Raw genomic sequence first — 19,299 nt, 5'->3', positions numbered from 1 at the left:
AGTCAAGCCGGCAGTGTAAAAATTGAGCCTTTTTGAAATTGTTGTTTCATTTATAACTACCCTGTATGTAAGGCTTTACACGTTCTTTACATCCCTTGAGAAGGCAAAATGGCTTTCTGCTACAGAATGTTTGAACACTTTCTGTTGTTTTGGAACAAAAAGGGAATTTCGGAAAACAAGTTTGCAAAAAAAGAATTAACGGTTCAATACAATAGATACAGTCTCCGTCAGTTTAAAAAAAATTTTGCGACGGTCAAATTCGCCGACAGTAACAGAAGAATTATTCATTGAAATATCTATGAATTGTTTAATCATCAATATGAGTTACTGTACAGCGTACGTAGAGTCAGTGGATTGGCGTTCTATCGACTTCGGACCGCACGTCTGTAGAAAGCGTTATTCTTATATATATGTACTGCTCAAATGTTGCAATAAATAAACTGGTAGCAAAACAGCCGTTTACATGAATAGTAGGGTGGGCGAAAACTGAAAAGGTTTTCAGATCAACTTCTAATAGTTTCCAAAAGTTGTCCTTGGTCGGCTATTATCTTCAGGGAAGCTGCGGTTGCGAAATTGCATTATAGTTTTTTTTCCCGGATTTTATGAACAAAATAGGAAGAAAATGCTGTTAATTAATTTCATTGCATTTTTTTAACTTCGGAAACATATTCATGCATTGAAAGCATATGAAATAACTCACAAAATTTTTTTTCATTATAACGTATTTATATTTCCAGAATCTTAAAAAGAAACAAAAACGTAAAAAATAGTGATTTTGTGGAAAAACTGGATTTTTACAAAATGAGATACAAAAATTATTAAAATGCAAATGTATGAAACAAATAAAATTAAACAACATTATTTAAACATCAATGAAATATTTAAAAACAAATAGGTTTAAATCCTGGTCCGTGCCCAGGATTTCACAAAGGGAGGAGTTTTGGTTTCAATGTTTTTAAATTTTTACCTGCATTGTCAAGAAAACACAACAGTGAGCGAATTAAATCATTTTTGTTTAATCGGGGGAGAAGGAGATGTTTCATATTCCTAGAAGTTTTGGTTTTAAGTAATATTACCAATTTTATTGTAACGTGTCAGAATCGTTATGAACCTCACCTCCCTCATGGGCGGATTTATGGGGGGTCAGAGGGGGCAGTGCCCTCCCAGTTTTGGGAAGACTATGTAGTAACAACACATCTTCCAAAAATTTAAAAAAAAAAAGTTATTATTATTTTTTCTTTTTTCAATAGTTCAGAAGGGCATGGGTGGATTTATAGGGGGGGGGGCATAAGGGCAGTGCTCCCCCAGTTTTGGACGACTTTATGTAGTAACAACACATCTTCCAAAATCTTAAAACAAAAAAAATCATAACTTTTTCTTTTTTGAATAGTTTTATGAAAATGAAGAGAAAAGCGAATGTCGTTTTCTGATGGGAGGAAAGAAAAGGGGGGAAAGAACGAACATTAAATACAAATAGTACAGCTGTCACTGGGGTGCTGAAAATGTGTCTAAATTCACTATTTTGGACTGAAAACCATTTGGGCAAGTATATGAATAAAATATAGGCTAAATGAGCTATACATTAAGCTGCAACACTTATAATAATTGACTATTATTTTAACGAAATAGAATCTAAAGCAAAGGGGAAAAAATCTCCCTCCCCCCCCCCCCCCCCCCCCCATTCGCGCTAACAGAACGATCTACTTGTTATGATTTGTGTCCACATTAAAAATATTATTTGTGCATAATATTTATGTTCTTAGTAGATTAATTGGCCTTTTGAGAAATTCTAAAAAACATAGTTTTTTTTTTCCTTCTCTCTCTTTTCCTTTTTAAAGAGAGAGAAAGAGAGAGAAAGAGAAAATAAATACTATCGCAAACTGAATAAATTTCAGTTATCTGAGTGTTCTGTTTAAATGAATCTTTTTACTTAGAGGGAGAGTACACTTTTACTTACTTTACAAATACTGTTTAAAAAGTAAGGTAAATCATAATCATCTAAGTCTAATTGAGTAAGTCCTTTTCATTATTGAAAACTAAATAATTGAGTCAAAGATTTGTAAAATCGTAAAAATCCTTTAACCGTAAAAACTGACGAATTTTCGTAAAAATTACAAAAAATCAAACAAAAATCTGCAGGTAAGAGTGAATTACAAACAGGGCCGAATTTGCCTATAAGATAAACAAACTATTGCTTAGGGCCCTTTCTTTGAAGTGGATCCCTAACTCCCAAAAAAAATTCATGATTCGTTCCTTAAAAAATGGAAATTGCTTGAAGAAACTAATTTCATTTTTAAGTGCTTGAAAACCTTGAATATTTGAAAACATGTGGCTACAAGCCTTAAATTTTAAATTTTCTAACAAATGGTAGAAGGGGAAGAATGCCAAAATACGTCAAATTCAGCTCCTTGCCACATCCTGTATTAAAAATGTAAAAATCATGGTTTTCACGTTTGTAACATATTATTTGAAATAAATTTTTGTGACTCATTTGTTTCATATTTTGCTATTTATTCAAACCCGAATGCAGTATTTTGGAAATTTTTTCGTATTGATTGCTTTTATCTTACTTCTTCTGCATATTGTCTATCTGTTTAGCCAGGAAAAAAAAAGATACACTACCTCTATTGCTTTTCGTTTTCTGCACTACTTATAATTAAAAAAATGTTGTTGTAATGAGAAATCTATAGTTTACTTTTTCTTTCAAACTTAAAATGGCTGTTTCTTACAAAGTTTGAACAATACTGTACAACTGTATAATCTAGTTATTAATTTCTATGTCTATCCAATTAACCTTTATAAGGCTTCAAAATGCAGAATTTTATGTCCATTTTACAAAATTTCCTTCGGGGGAAAAACCCCCTGCCCCATAAAATTGGAGATATTCTATTTCCCACTTAAAAGGGAGCCCTGCGTCACTCTCTTGATACCAGCTCCCTCTCTTAAGGTCAGTTCAAATCAATTCAAAAAGGACAGCATGAAAACACACATTAATGAAAACGACACACAAAAAAGTAAAGCATGGATTTATGCATCACAGGAAACAGACAAAAGCATGGGAGTGGGGGGCAATAAAAATGTTGCTCAAAAAAAAAAAAAAAAATCCTGCCCCCCCCCCCAGGAACTCAGTCCTAAATCCGCCTATGACCTCCCTGAAGGTAAATTCTGGCTGCGCTAGTTAGCTGAATATTTATTCATTCTACTGCTTGTTTAGATTCAAACCGCATTACTGTCCGGTATATTGCAAGAAGTACTTAAAAAATTCCACAAATTCTTTTTGGACGTATGTTTTCAGATTCTGCATTCTAAGATAATGCGTTGAAAACCAAAATAGAAAGGAGTTCGTTGCATATTCAAATTACATTACCAAACACAATTACTGTGCATCTTCTTGAGGCAATACTCTTATCTTTTTGTGAAACTCTCAAGTCATCATACACTAAAAAAAATCCGAACTGTTACTGGTTATTTCAGTGGGACGTTTCACCTATTTCCCCGCAAAATCAAGTATCTTCGCAAAAAAGTTTCCTGAATTGCTAAAAGATGCACGAATGCAGACTTTTCACTAGTGTGAAAAATGTTTTTTGCTACCAGTTTAAAAGTTGACTGAGCGTATGTCGCTCAGCAATAAGTCACTAGTTAGCCGCAGGTCTGCGAGGCAGGAATATGATGGGTTCTTGCTTGCAATTGTTCGAGTAGATTTGGCCATGGCTGCGCTAATGCTTCAAGAGCTTTCTCGGTAAACCGGGAAGGTTCTAATAAAATACATTAAATCTATTCAATTTTTGTAGTAGGTTCACGACTGGCTTTAACAGGGAAGATTTCCCAGTACTTGTGGAAGGTTCAAATATGCGCTTTTCTTTAATTCACTTTTTATTATTTTTTCCCCAATGGGAGGGGTTTAACCCCTAAAACCCTCCCCTTGGACACGGCCCTGTACACAACATACTACGTAGTAGTAGAAGTTTTTGAGTCACAGCTAGAGCTTTTAAAAATTGGTCTTTTTACTTTCAAAGAAAAGCAGTCCATCCCTCGCTTCAATTTCACTTGTGACCGGAGATGCTTCACCGTCACCAACTTTAGGCAACGCTCCACGGATTGAGTATGACAAGGAATTTTTCACATGTTTGAAAGAAACTGAGGAACATCTCCAGTTTTCACAAAGTCATATTGCTCGTCCTCAGATAGTATCATTGTTACAGAAAGTTCTGTTATAAGCAATATCAATTAATCAAGTCTGCATAGTCGGAAGAGGAAAATATTAACGCAGTAATAGTAAGAGTAAGGATATTGCTATTATTTACGGAATTGGTGTCTCATACTCTAAAAATCCGACGAGCAGCTAACTGCCGTACACACCTTCGATCATAATTTAACATTGCCAGCAAAATATTTTCCGGATGTGCAAAAATAACATTCCTTTGTACGACAGAATCCATGGCATATGTAACAGGTCGGCTGGCAAATAACGCGACAGATGAATAACTTGTCACAGGATTCGTGCACCATCCTTGCACGATGAGTTCCACTTAATTAAAGACCAGCAAGGTGTATAAACTGTAACAATGAATGAAACGGGTATTTTTTAATTTGCTATCGATCATTCTGTGCCGATGTACAAACGCAAAATTTGATTGGCTGGCTGTCGTGTGCCATTTACAACGACTCAAGGAACCAAATAATGTTTCAGAAAGGTGTACGAAACAGTTGCCACTAATAACGGCTTCAATTTTTTTCAGTAACTATGGCTGGTTTCTACCTAGGTATTCTCGGTAGATAGTTGGCGTGTTTTGGACATTGCACTCAGCGGCCTGATATGTCACTACGGGTAGGGATTCGCAACCACTCACCATTTTGCCGAAAGGACTGCTGAATCCTCGGGGCTAGTACTTGGTGCAAGTGTTCTACTAACTGGCGAAGAAGCATTTTGTTGCTCTGAAGTTGGCATATTAACCACTGCGATGGTCAATAAAAGAATGTTTTAAGACATAAAATTGCGCCACCTTTTCTTCCGGTATTTAAAGCAGTACCGTCACATCCGATGGCTGACAACTGAGTATTAGATCGATTTTGTTTTCGGCTTTGAAATCCAGTATGCCGTTTGCAATTCCTTCTGCGTTCAATCGATTTGGCGAAATCTATCCTAAATATTTATTATTTGGCAGCATGACCAGTGTTACATGCTCGTCAACAATTATTTTTCGATCATAACTGCCCAACACAGACTGTTCCAAGAACAACGTACTATTCTTCCGTTTCACTTTGCTGGGATCGATTATGTTTGAAGATGTTTCACTGAAATGGCATTTAAAAAAGCACTATCGAAAAGTTGTTCCCGAGCTTCGAATAAAAATAACTGCATCTTTGCGTTAAACGCATCTAATTTGACACATATTTTGTTCATAGTTTTCTTCAGGGTTTTGTATTTTCCGTGAAAATGTCGAATCATTTTAACAATTCGTGTATGCAAAACTACAGAAATAGAACAACGATGTCAACTTCGTGGCTATATTTTCTGAAATCTCAGTCTCCGAGGACTCTTTGGAAGAACTAAACTTTTTTTTTTTTGTACTCGATGCTGTAATAATGCGTCTGGAACTTTTCCTGGTCTAAGTTTAATGTTGTACGACGTATTTAAATGGAGTTTCCCATTATTCTAGGCAGAACCATATTAACATCTATTTACGACCTAAACCAAACTTAGAGATTACATCCCACCGCACACAACCGAACGCTGTCGAAATCGTATCCCCCCCCCCCCCTCCCAGCCATTTCCAGAGGCGTAGTAGCGTCCAGTGACAGTTGAAGATTTCGTGTTTTCCCCCTCTTAGACAAAATGTGGGATGGGTTTATTTCATTGTTTTCCTTCGATGATGTTCAAAAGAGGGGATTTGGGGTCCTCCCCCAGGAATTTTTTTGAGATTGAAACGTTACAAATGTAATTTTAGGCCATATAAGGGTATTTAATGGGAAGTCATGGCATTTGGAACTCGCCCTGGAAAGTTTTCGTAACTGAAGTCCTACATACGTAATTGTATGTTATCTTTGATGATGTTATAGAAAGGGATGAGTTCGGGAACGTGTAGAAATAAGCTTTTAAAACGAAATTTTCCATTTAATGATACTGGGAAACGGTGGGAGTCGGGAGAACCCTTATGAATGTTTTTTTGGAATTGAGGTCCTACAGCGCGACTTTTAAAGATTGTTTTTTTTTTTTTTTTTTTGATGCGCAGTGATTGGTGACTCTAGCGAGGAAACTTTTCGAAATTGAAAACCAAAAAATTGTAGGACATCTTTTATGATGTCCGGGCATAGATGGGGTTTAATCGTTCTTCCCCAGAAAGGTTTCGAAATTGAAAACTTAAACACGCAATTGGAAACCATCTCTGATGACATTACGAGAAGGAACAGGGTTCGGTAACTCTCTTCCGTAGTTGTTTCGAATTTGAATTCGTAAATACAAAATTTTGGACGATATTTATAATGTTAGAGAAGGGCTGCAATCGTGGCGCTCACAGAAAAGAATTTCAAAATCTGAAATCAGGTTCGATCTCCAGGGAAGTTTTCGAATTTAAGGTCCTAAAAACAAAATTTTAGACTATCTGATACGATGTGAAGGTGGGGTTTACACACCTTTCCCCTAAATAAGATCAAAATGAAAATTCTAAGTATGCATTTGTAGGACCTATATTGCTGGGTGAGTGGATGGGGTTTGGGGAACCTCCTCCAGAAAATGTTCGAAATTTTAGGCCATCTTCAAAATGTTGGAAACGGAACTGGTGGGAGCGAAGGCTCCTGCACAACTGTTTATAGTTGAGGTCCTATAAACGAAATTGTTTGCTTACTTTTTTGGGAAGGGATGATGTTCGTTTAGACTCACTCGGAAACTTTTTGAAATTGATGTTCCATAAAAAACAAGTTTAGATAATCGTTGAAGATGATAGTGGAAGCGGGTTCACATGTAATCTCCTCTGAAGTTTTCTATTAAAGTTATAAAAATGCCATTTTAGGCTACCTTTGATGACGTAAAAAAATAGGTACAGACTAAAAAAATTCCTCCCTTCCCCTATTTTGCTTTGTTCACAATCTTTTTTTTTCTTTTTAAAAATATGTTGCAAATAATCCTGACATACTTTTTCTTTTCCAAAAACATTTAAATGTTTTAGTTTTCCTATAATGGAATTTTCAAAATTTTGTCTGTTTGAAAAACAAATGCTTTTATCCACGAAAAAAAAAAAAAGAAACATTTGACACTTTGGCCTGAGGTGATATTTAGCAGTGATATCTTATGTAATTTTGTCCTTTTTATTTAAATTTAAATACCCGGGCTCTTGAATTTCTTGATGCACTTTTGTTTTCTATTCATTTTTTTTTTACCTCTGAAAAATTTAAAACTGCTGACGTCTCTATCTTACAATGTTCTGAATCACTATTTCCCTCTACATTTTAGTTTTTCTCCTATTTAAAACATATTTCAGGCCATCCCATGTATTTTTATCCACTTTGTTGTGATCTTCGTGGTGAAATTTCGAATAAAAATATTCATAAAAATAATATGTTGGAAGCAAACCCCAATAACTTACATCATTGTTTTTTTTTTTTTTTTTGTTTTTTTTTCGCACTTTAACCTGTGCACCGTTCGGTAGTCAAGATTGATGCCCTCTTGGAAGACCCAGTCCACCCTTGGGCAAAGCAATATTTTTAAGAAATTATTGTTCATATCAAAAACATTGAAAATTATCTGCTTTGACTAGAAAATGAACTCCATTCAATCATTACGCCCCTTTCGTATTTTCCTGTTGCTTTTTATTTTTTTTTTTCTACCTAACGGGCTGGTTGCAATCTATTCTAGCTAAAATTTGCTTATTCATATATACATCCCAACGTGCCACATTTTTTTTTTCAACAAACTGTTTATTAAAGTAAGACAAAACAACGTTAGAAGAAGCACAAATTTGTAAATTACAGCAGACACGTGTTTCGGCGTTACAGGGAACGCCTTTTTCAATGCAAAAAATAATGAGCTTATGGATGAAAAGACATCCGACAAAAGTTTTGTCGGATGTGCTTCTTCTAACGTTGTTTTGTCTTACTTTACTGTTCAGCACAAAGGTATTTATTTATCTTAAACTGTTTATTGTTATTATTTTTTTTTCACTGTGATGTGCGCCCTTTTCAGCTTGCGCCCCTAGGCCAGGGCCTGTGTCTAGAAGATTGACAGCAGTGCCTCTTCAAATTACGTAGATTTTACAACAAAACCATGCATTGCTAATATTAACGTTTAAAGACAAAACACTTTTTGAAAGCTATTTCTTATGTCATTAATACATAAGTGTCCTTTACATGTAAGAAAGGGGTAATTAAAATTAGTTAAGCATATTTTTTACATTAAAACCACGAAATTATGGGAAAATACCAATACTAAAACTTTGCGATCACAGCTCCTCCTGAAGATATTAACCGATCTTCGTCAAATTTTGCACATTGCTAACGATCACAAAAGACAACTTTTGGCAGCTATTAAAAGTTGATCTCAACACTTTTTTATTTTTCGCCCTACCCTAGTAAACATCCTTCAACGGTCAAGTGAAAACAATAAACAACTCGTAATTGCTCAAAAAAAAAAAAAAATGCCTAACATGTACGCGACCATAAATACACTTGATCAAAAACAAAATATAATTTTTAGAGAACACGCATATGAAAGTAATTTACTTCGCTTTAAATTTTCTCTTTTTGCTATGAAAAATATCCCAGTGTGTGAAAACGAAGAAAGTAAAAGCTACGTGATATCTAAAACTACTTAAGAAAATGTAACGCTTGCGGAGAGAACTGATCTCAGTACTCCATTAGTTGAGTGCTCGGTTGACGTAGATTCAGCGCATGCGCATTATGACAACTGTTCTGTCATTAGCTGCAGACGTGAGAATCCCAACTGTTACAAAAAGTAAAACACTCGATGAAAGCTCCTTCTATGGGAATGTTATATGATTTGAATCTGTGTTTTATGGTTTTCGGAAAAATAATTTGTTTCGATTACTCAGCAAAAATTTAAAATAACGTACTGTTTGACCACGGATTGTATGGAAAGACAAACATCCGTTTTACAGCCGGAAATGGACGAATCTATTATTTTTTACCGATGTCGGCTTTTGCAAAGCAGAGTCTCATTCAAATGAGTGGAATAAGCGCATCAAATTTTTACGTTTCCCCCTTATTCACATAGATTCGTCTTATCTGGACGTTGGAAAATTCCATGCAATCCGTGGTTGGACAGTAGTAGCACTTATTTTCGAGTGCTGTAATTTTTTATGAAAATGAAGAGATTGCTTGCGAAAGAAATTTCACTATTTCTTTATGAAAAGTAAAGGAAGTTGAAAAATTCTACGCGAAAATATTTCGCGAGGCTTAAACTTTCGCAATTTCGACGGATTCCTGAAATTCGCGAAAAGTGCTATACTTAAAAATTTATTACATAAAGTTGAAGTTTAAAGGGATTTTTAAAGCCTTTGCGTACGCCACTGGATCAATAGTATGGTCGATAAAAATTTTGCATTAAACTACATTTGTCGCACAAATAAAGAAACAATGTGAAGCATAGGATTGGATCAATATCAGCTAAGACTCATAGTTCAAAAGTAGCTTCATCTGAATCTAAAAGCTAAATTGGTTATACCAATTTGTAAATTTTATATTTGTATTGTTATATTGTATACCGTTTGTGAATATACTCTTATACAGATATTGCTGAAATTAAAAATGTGACAGCTCAGAAATGTGGTTTTTTGTTTTATTTTTTAAAGTTACAATGCTTAGTAAGTCGGCAAATCTAGCCGGTTAATCTAGCCGGATAGGATAGATCAATTAGCGGGATAGGCAGAGTTAATAAGTTCGTGGTTGTAATGCTATCAATGAATAGACACAGCGTGCATACAATTTTAATCTTCCCTTTCGAACACAATGTTTATTTTTTTTTTTCAATTTATATTTTAAAATTTATTTACTCCAAAATCCCTCTCAATATTTCTGTTAAATACTGCTGTAAAAATTTGTAAACAAATTAGAAAAATGAAACGTAGAAATATTATACTGAAATTTTACAGACACTGCGTGTTTAACGAAAAAGTAGTTTATTCAATCAGTTCCAGTTCATGTTTTTTTTTCCTCTTTTTTTTTCAAACATTGAATATCTTCAAAAAAAAAAAAAAAAAAAAGTTACAGATTGTAGCCAAAGGATGCAAGATCGAAAATAAACACAATACTGTTTTATCTTGAAAAAGTTTCTGTAAAAATATATAAGTAAATATTTCGATGTTCTTACAGAATTGAACTTTCCAAGCTTACGGAAAATTGCAGTAGTTTTTTGAGCAATCACGATTGCTTATTGCTTTCATTTGACTGTTTTGATGTGCTATCATTTTATTTTCCCCCCGCCATCGCCACCCTCTGCAGCATCACCGTCGACCGGATCCTCAAGATGCTACTCTTATAGCGGAAACACACGCATAAATACAGATACCTACACAAACACACACACACACCTACACACAACTACCCACACACTCATGCCTGCACACAGACACAAACACGTATGCCTACACACAAACAAACACACTTCCCCCCCACACACAACACACACACACACATACGCTTACATACACACACTCGTGATTGCGAAAAACATAATTTGAATTCAAAATAACAAAATTCAAATTAGTTTTTTTTTTCTGTTTTTAATTTATTCCAAGAGCATTTGTTGATCTCCCCCAATTTTATGGTAATGTAATTTTTCAAAACAATTTCAACCCGCTTTGGGCCTACTTCTTCTGCAGAAGAGAAGTTTAAATGGCGTGTAATAGTGCCAGCGCATTTTCTCCTGAAAGGTTTTAGACGTCTACCAGCTGAAGGAAAAACGAAACATTTATAGATTTCCAAAATGGTATTCCCCGGCGAATTTAGCAACTCCATCACATCTGGTATAATCTCGTGAATGTAACGTTTCTCCTTTCAGTAGAGAAGCGATAACCTAAGCAATGAGTAGGGAAAGTAAGAAAGCGAACTGCGACAGTCGGGGTTACAGCAAAATGACATACTTCTCCATAGAAGAGAGCGTGCAATTGTTTCTATGCTTTCCTCAAAGGATTCATAGAAGCTTACCAGCTGAAAGGTAAACAAGTCACTCATTAATTTCTGAAATGATATTCTTCGGCTGTCTATCGCGGACGCCATAATGTTAAACTCATGAATGTAATCCTCCAAAGAAACGATAACACAAGCAACGATTGGTAAAGAAAGAAGGAAAACCTTTTACCTCCCTAGAGCCACTGAGCATGGTTACTTGCGATTCGCATGCCTTGTTCCTTAGCCTCGCAGATAGCCATGGGAAAAGCCATTGTAGTGGAGAAAAAAGAAATGGATAATTAATAGCTGATGAAGTGAGTGGCAGCCTGGAAATGGAGTTTTGTTTTTTCGATCGGTGGTTTTTTCATAAAAGTTTGTTTCCACTGCTGCTATTTTTACTAACTATTGATTGCATTCTGAATGAATGTCAGTATAATGTTGCTTTTTAATTTTTTTAGCTTTTTAAGAGAATTTTTTTTGGAAACGAGAGCTAATTTTCACGCGATCGGAAATATCGCGAATACTGCATCTCTATTTCTTTTCATGCTGTCAGTCTTATGTTTTCAATTAACAGTAAGACTCAAGAAATCATACCAGAAAGTTTCTTTAAAAAGGATTTGACCCAAATCAGGAAACTCTTTTCTGCATCTGGCGACTATTTAGAGACTTTTTCATATTACAGTCTACTAAAGCAACTATTTTTAGCTGCGGAACTCAGTGGCAACCCTGTCAGTAGGACAAGCAACAGTTTATTTTGGAAAAAATAATTTAGGTTTTTTTAATCATTTATTACAAAAAGTTTTTTAATTTTTTATTTTGAAACAAATGTTTGGAACATTACTGAGCACAAAAGCAATATTTTGTTATTTATTTTAATATGAATATTATCTGTAATGCTTCGTTTATTTATTTATTTGGACTGTAAAAAGAAAAAAAATCGTAAGTTTTCGACACGATTTCGTAGCGTCATTAATTGGTGCCCACAAACTTTGCGCCGGAAAAAAAAATCCCCCCTCCCCCCTTCAAAAAATTATTACATGTCAAAAATAAACAGTAACTGCTAATTTAACATCTGCGAATTAATTTGAAAAAGAAGCAAACAAAATGATCGGGGCCAGTGTTTTTTTCCTTCGGCTTGCTCATTATTGCGTATTATGGCGAAAAAGATTTTAAAAAAAAATCATAACACTTTCAAAAATACATATTGAATAAGAATATAAGACATTTTAAAAAATTGTAAAGGAACTGAAATAACACTCATTAAATTTAAATAAAAAGGGATAAAAACAACACTATTTGCCTATTTTCATTTTAATCATAATGAAAACATTTTTAATACTTTCTTTATAAATATGAAAAATATCTTGAAAGTTTAACTAATACTAAGTGATACTTTAAAAATACATTTTCAGTTTGGCTGAAAAATACATTTCTATAAATCTTTCTTTCGTGCAAAAATAAATTAAAGCACTTTTTGTATCGAAACTATAAAAAATATTTTCCTTTTTTTTTTGCAATTTTAAAACGCAAAATTTTAAAACGGAATAAAATTCAATGGAATTTAAACAATAGAAAATAATAAAAGAGAAAAGGAACGGAAAAGAGCGAAAGAAAGAGAGATTTATCAAAATTTTTCGCCAATAAAGCGAAAACGTTCAAGCGAAAACCGAGGGTTACCATACACATCGCTTGCAAGTAGCGACCCTTTATACTATAGTGCCTAGAAAGAGTAGTGTGCCGATCGGCGGGGAAAAAGTGAGGTCAGATCTGAGGAAAATCCAGGTGGCGCTGCACTCGAGTAGTACGTTATGCTCCTCAATCAGACTCGTTTTAAATCAGCGATTGCATGCTGATTTCGCAGTTTAAAAACCCCGTTTTTCGGATTAAACTTATTTCTGCGCAAAAGACAAATTCTGTAATTAGTGCTAATTGTTACATGGGTGTTCGTTTATTTTTTGAAGCATATAAAATTACCTTATTACCTTATTATAAAACTACCTTACTTCAATGAAAATAGTAGACTATAAGGGCCCATTCATTAAATACGTAAGGGTCCCAAGGGGGAGGGGGTTGGAAAAGCCTCTACGTACCCTTACTTGGGGGGAGGGTCAAACTCATTCTTACATAATATTTTCCAAGTCGATATTTCACATTAGACATTGCGCGGTCAAGTGATTTGGCAGAGATTATGTTCCATTTGCGTCTGGAAGGTAAGAAACGTGTTAGGATAAGATGTTTTTTTATTTGTTTTACAAAGAATTTATAGGGTAAAATATAATAAAGGAGTCGCATTGCGTACGGCATGTTTTATTTGTAATTAATATTACATCAAAAAAAAAAAAAATCGAAAAAACATTCAATTTAGATTCTTTTCAGTAACTATTTCTTTACGCAAAAGGTTTAATTTAATAATGTGAATTTAATAACGATTCCAGTGATGTAACGATTCAAGATTTGTTATTTTATCATTTTGAAAAACGAAATGGAATCTTACATAAGAATGGGGGGGGGGTGAAAATTCTTACGTACCCTTACATGGGGGAGAGAGGGTCAAAAATTGCCAAAATCATCCTTACGTAATTAATGAATGGTCCCTAAGTATTCAATAACAGCGCGTCTCTTATTTCTCTACTAATAATAAAGCCGAGTCTCTCTGTCTGGATTTCTCTCCGGAATTCTGTCTGGATCCCTGTGACGCGCACAGCGCCTATACCGTTCGGCCGATTTTCATGAAATTTAGTACAAAGTTAGTTTGTAGCATGGGGGTGTGCACCTCGAAGCGAATTTTCGAAAATTCGATTTTGTTCTTTTTTTATTTTTAAATTTTAAAAACAGTTTCCGAAGCAGAATTATCATAAGATGGACGAGTAAATTACGAAATTATCCTGATGTGGAATTGTAACATGGGAAGAGCGAATGAACATAGCCAATTGGCGAGAAATTCATCATCCATTATTTGTAAATATACAGGCTAATCAAATGACCTTTTAATTTTCTCCTTCGGACAAAGTCGTGCGGGTACCGCTAGTTACAAAATAAAACTGCTTCTAAATTCTTGAAGCTAATTAAAATTATCAGGGCTTCTCAGTCTGAGTCGAAGAACAGGATAATCTACTTTTATACCTTTGACCAAAATAGTAGCATTGATTTGTAAATTTTCTTCTACTTCAATAATGATCTTTTTATCGTCAGTATTATTTTCCACATAATTTCCATTATATACAAAAACTACAATATTTGGAGATTTTTTAAATTTCATACAAACCCAATATTCGTTAGGCAAATTAATATGAACAATTTCATCTATAATAGATTTATACGTGGTTATTTCAGTTTCATCTGCGGAAAGATCAAGTTTTATTTTTTTCAAACAGGGAACATTTTTCTTAACTGCATAATTCCTGATGGACCTTTGCTTTGGCATTTTTTTAGTAAAGTATGTTAGCAGATTTGGGAAAATTGTCGTAATTGCCTCGTCTTTTAAAAAAAGTTTTCCCCGGGGAATCAAAACTTCCTCACCATTTATAATATGCTCATTATGCGTTTCAATAAAATGTTTTTCGAAATGCAGAGCACAAATTGAGCAATATTTATCAAAAACTTTATCTAACCTGGGAATTAACGAGTTCCACTTCTTTAGTTTTTCTTCATCTGCTGGAGCTTTAAAAAGCGAAACTTTTTCTTTGCATGTTTTGTATCCACTTTTGCACCCTGGTACGAAACAAGATAAAGCTTTACTTCTTCTAATATTAAACTTTGATGCCTCCATTAAAAGCCTTAAACGCTGTTTCATGAAATATTCACGAAATAAAGGTAAAAAAGAGAAACGCGGAACTAAATTGTAACAAAATCCCGCGTCTACTAATGTAAACACCGCGAAATTGAACATACACCTCGACCGCACTGCCCTCTAGCGGTTTTCATACATTTTGTCTTCAAGAATCGAAGGGGAAAAAGCGCCGATCGGCACACTTCTTTCTAGGCACTATACTTTATACTGAGAGATGCGACACAGATGTACTGCGCGCTGATTGGTCACTGGCAAAAACTGTCCAACGCTCAAGTTCCCGTCCATAGGATTTGCATTGCACGCAACACGCGCTCAAAGAAAAAAGGTGGATTACTTTTAAAATACGGAAAACTATTCAATTTAATTTTTGGTTTTACATTCTTTGATGTGTTGGTTACCTATATCTTTCCTTCACTAAGGAGAATATTTCCCCAGGAATTTCTGAAAAACTGTTTTGTTTTGCCAGGCTTACGTTCAAGGTTTTGTTTCTTGTATCCTAAGCGATATTTTCGACTTTGCTGGCAAACCAATACGTTTAGGATATACTTTAATGTATTAACTTACTTTCTTTCGAAATTCATAGTGTTTTCTTTCTTGTAATATTAGTTTTAATGCTGGATTTTCCGATTCATGATAAAGCATGCTTTGGCGACATTCGGCATTTAAACACGCGCCAATCAGGTTACTGTACTCAATGCTAAAAAGTTTGTATTTACAAACAAACAAAGCTGGATAATTGAAGGATTCTCTTTTACGTGATTTATATAATAAAGTTGTTGCTTTAAAACCGTTAGCAAGTGTACGTTTGACCTTTTTTTTAATTTTTAAATCTGATCGCATGAACTTTTGAATCAATTGGCTTCTACATTCTAAAAACCTTTATAGTTCTTTTTATTTCCTCCTGTTTTCGCAGGGTTTGCTGCTATATTAGTACATATAAATCCGACGTTTATTTTAAAATTATCATGATATCCGATAATTTCGATATTTATTTTTGGAAACACGATGCTTGCAGTATCGTATATGAATATTACTTAGTACCTCCGTTTTCGAGGTTATGTATCATGGTGGATAAGGGACGCGCTTAGAGGTAGGTAGGGCGTCGGTTCGATTCCCGATGGAAGCAAATCGTTTTCGTCAGCGCATTTTAAACTTTTAGCATCATCACTGCCATAATTAGTTTTATCACCAGTTAAAATCCTATAATAATTTTTTACTAAATAAAAATTTGTAAAAAAAAAAGGTTTTTTTTTTTAAGTAGAAATTTTTTGAAATGACTTGCACAAATAATGCACTCAATTATTCTTTTACAGAATTTAATTTTAATTGAGCGAAGAAACGATTTTCGTTGTAATTCAATTCTACGGATTTCTTCCTCATACGATATTAAAAGCTAATGTGCTTGAATTCAAAATGCTAATGTAAAAAAAAAAAAAAGTTGAATCTTAAGTAATTGAAACTTAATTCATCACTGAAGTTTATTTAAAATATCATATATTGATATTAATTAATTTTTAATATGTTAAATGTGTTTAATACATGTATAAAAAGTTCTATGGTTGGGGTCATAACCCCGCAACATTGTGAGGGCTACGCAGCGTTGCCGTGTTAGGCTTGCCTCAATATTATTATTAAAAAATTTTATAAACCTTTAACAAGATTTGATTTGCGTAGTGTCTAAAATATATTTCATTCATTAGTCTGTATCAAAGCAAAATGTATGGCAAAAAAATTCAAAATTCAGCTGTTTTAGATTTAACTACTCTCTTAACTAAATTTATTGAGCAGATTGCTTGTTTATTGTAATTAAATGCCTTAGGCACTGACTTTTCAAGTACTTTTCAATTTTTTTAAGGAAGGAATCATGCAATTTACCGGGAGTCGGGAGTAAGGGGCCCCAACAAAACAAAACGGGAGGGGGGGGGCAGGCTATAGCTTGTTTAGCTTATAGGTAAATTCGGTCCAGCCGAAGATTTATTTCAAAGGACTAAAGAGCAATATTGTGAAATACCACTTGTCCCAAATATATCAATCCTTGAAAGTAAAAAAAAAATAAAAAAACACAATATGATACATAAACGGCAAAATTAAGCGTGGAATATTCATTCTTGACCGCGTGAAACTGGTTGCTCTGCGCCAAACAAGCGATAACGCGCCACGCGCGGATGCCCTCGCCAATTCGAGTTGGACGGTTTTTCTCCAGTTATAGGGGCTCTAGTTTTTTCGACTCGGAAGTATGCGTAGAAACGCTATTTCAGCCTGTGTCGTATCTCTTAGTATAAAGGGTCGCTAGCCCTGACAAGGGCCTCTACGCTGTTATACCCGGCGCAGTGCGCTATCTTCCTCGGTGGAAATTTTGGCATAGCAGAGGAGAAAAATACGTCCGACGAAGTCGGACGCTCGGCGAGGAATGAGGAAAATGATGATCCTTGCAAGATGAGTTACACTTAATTAAAAACGAGTAAAGTGTATAAACTGTAACAATGAATGAAACGGGTATTTTTTAATTTGCTATCGATTATTCTGTGCCGATGTACGAAAGCAAAATTTGATTGGCTCTCTTGTGCAATTTAGAATGACTCAAGGAACCAGATAATGTTTCAGAAAGGTGTACGGAGCAGTTGCCACTAATAACTGCTTCAATTTTTTTCAGTAACTATTTCTGGTTTCTACTTCGATCAGCTCGGTCGATAGTTGGCGTGTTCTGGACATTGCACTCAGCGGCCTGATATGTCACTACGGGTAGGGATTCGCAACCACTCACAATTTTGCCGAAAGGACTGCTGAATCCTCGGGGCTAGTACTTGGTGCAAGTGTTCTACTAACTGGCGAAGAAGCATTTTGTTGCTCTGAAGTTGGCATATTAACCACTGCGATGGTCAATAAAAGAATGTTTTACGACATAAAATTGCGCCACCTTTTCTTCCGGTATTTAAAGCAGTACCGTCACATCCGATGACTGACAACTGAGTATTAGATCGATTTTGTTTTCGGCTATGAAATCCAGTATGTCGTTTGCAATTCCTTCTGCGTTCAATCGATTTGGCGAAATCTGTCCTAAATATTTATTATTTGGCAGCACAACCAGCGTTACATGCTCTTCAATAATTATTTTTCGATGATAACTGCCCAACACAGATTGTTCCAAGAACAACGTACGATTCTTCCGTTTCACTTTGCAGGGATCGATTACATGTAAGATATTTCACTGAAATGGCATTTACAAAAAGCGATACCGAAAAGTTGTTCCCGAGTTTCGAATAAAAATAACTGCGTATTTGCGTTAAACGCATCTAATTTAACACTTTTTGTTCATCGTTTTATATTCGCCGTGAAAATGTCGAATCTTTGAACGATTCGTGCATGCAAAACTACAGGAATAAAATAACGATGCCAACTTCGTGGCTATGTCTTATGAAATCTTAGTCTTCGTGGTAGCTTTGGAAGAACTAAACTTTTTTTTTTTGAGTGCAAGAAAAAAGTAATGCTTAATTACATTTTCATAAGCAGGTAACATAGAATCAGATAAGTTTTTCAGTTTTCCGGAAATGAAATCTTTTAACATTTTCCTTGTTTTTACTTTCGATCGAGCAAAATTTACCTTCGAATGTTTTCCGTTCATAATGGTGTTAAGAGATAGACTTCCAATGCGTTCAAAATATAAACATACACTGTACAGTGTACTCGATGCTGTAGAAATGTGTCTGGAACTTTTCCTGGTCAAAGTTTAATGTTGTACGACGTATTTAAATGGAGTTTCCCATTATTCTAGGCAGAACCATATTAACATCTATTTACGACCTAGGACAAACTTAGAGATTACATCCCACCGCACACATCCGAACGCTGTCGAAATCGTATCCCCCCTCCTCCCAGCCATTTCCAGAGGCGTAGTAGCGTCCAGTGACAGTTAAAAGATTTCGTGCTTCCCCCCTCTTAGAGAAAAAGTGGGATGGGTTTATTTCATTGTTTTCCTTCGATGATGTACAAAAGAGGGGGGTCTGGGGTGCTCCCCCAGGAATTTTTTTAAATTGATACGATAGAAATTCAGTTTTAGGCCATTTAAGGTTATTTAACGGGAAGTAATGGCATTTAGAACTCGCCCAGGAAAGTTTTCGTAAGTGAAGTGTTACATACGTAATTGTATGTTAACTTTGATGATGTTATAGAAAGGGATGAGTTCGGGAACGTGTAGAAATTAGCTTTTAAAACGAAATTTTCGACGATCTTTTACTAATGATGCTGGGCAACGGTGAGAGTCAGGAGAACCCTCCTGAACGATTTTTTGAAATTGAGGACAGCGCAACTTTTAACGATTGTTTATATATATTTTTTGATGCTGGGCGATTGGTGACTCTAGCGAGGAAACTTTTTGAAACTGAAAACCA

Source organism: Uloborus diversus, chromosome 9 (assembly GCF_026930045.1).
Source record: "Uloborus diversus isolate 005 chromosome 9, Udiv.v.3.1, whole genome shotgun sequence".
NCBI lineage: Eukaryota > Metazoa > Arthropoda > Arachnida > Araneae > Uloboridae > Uloborus > Uloborus diversus.
Note: the sequence above shows the minus strand (reverse complement) of the source record.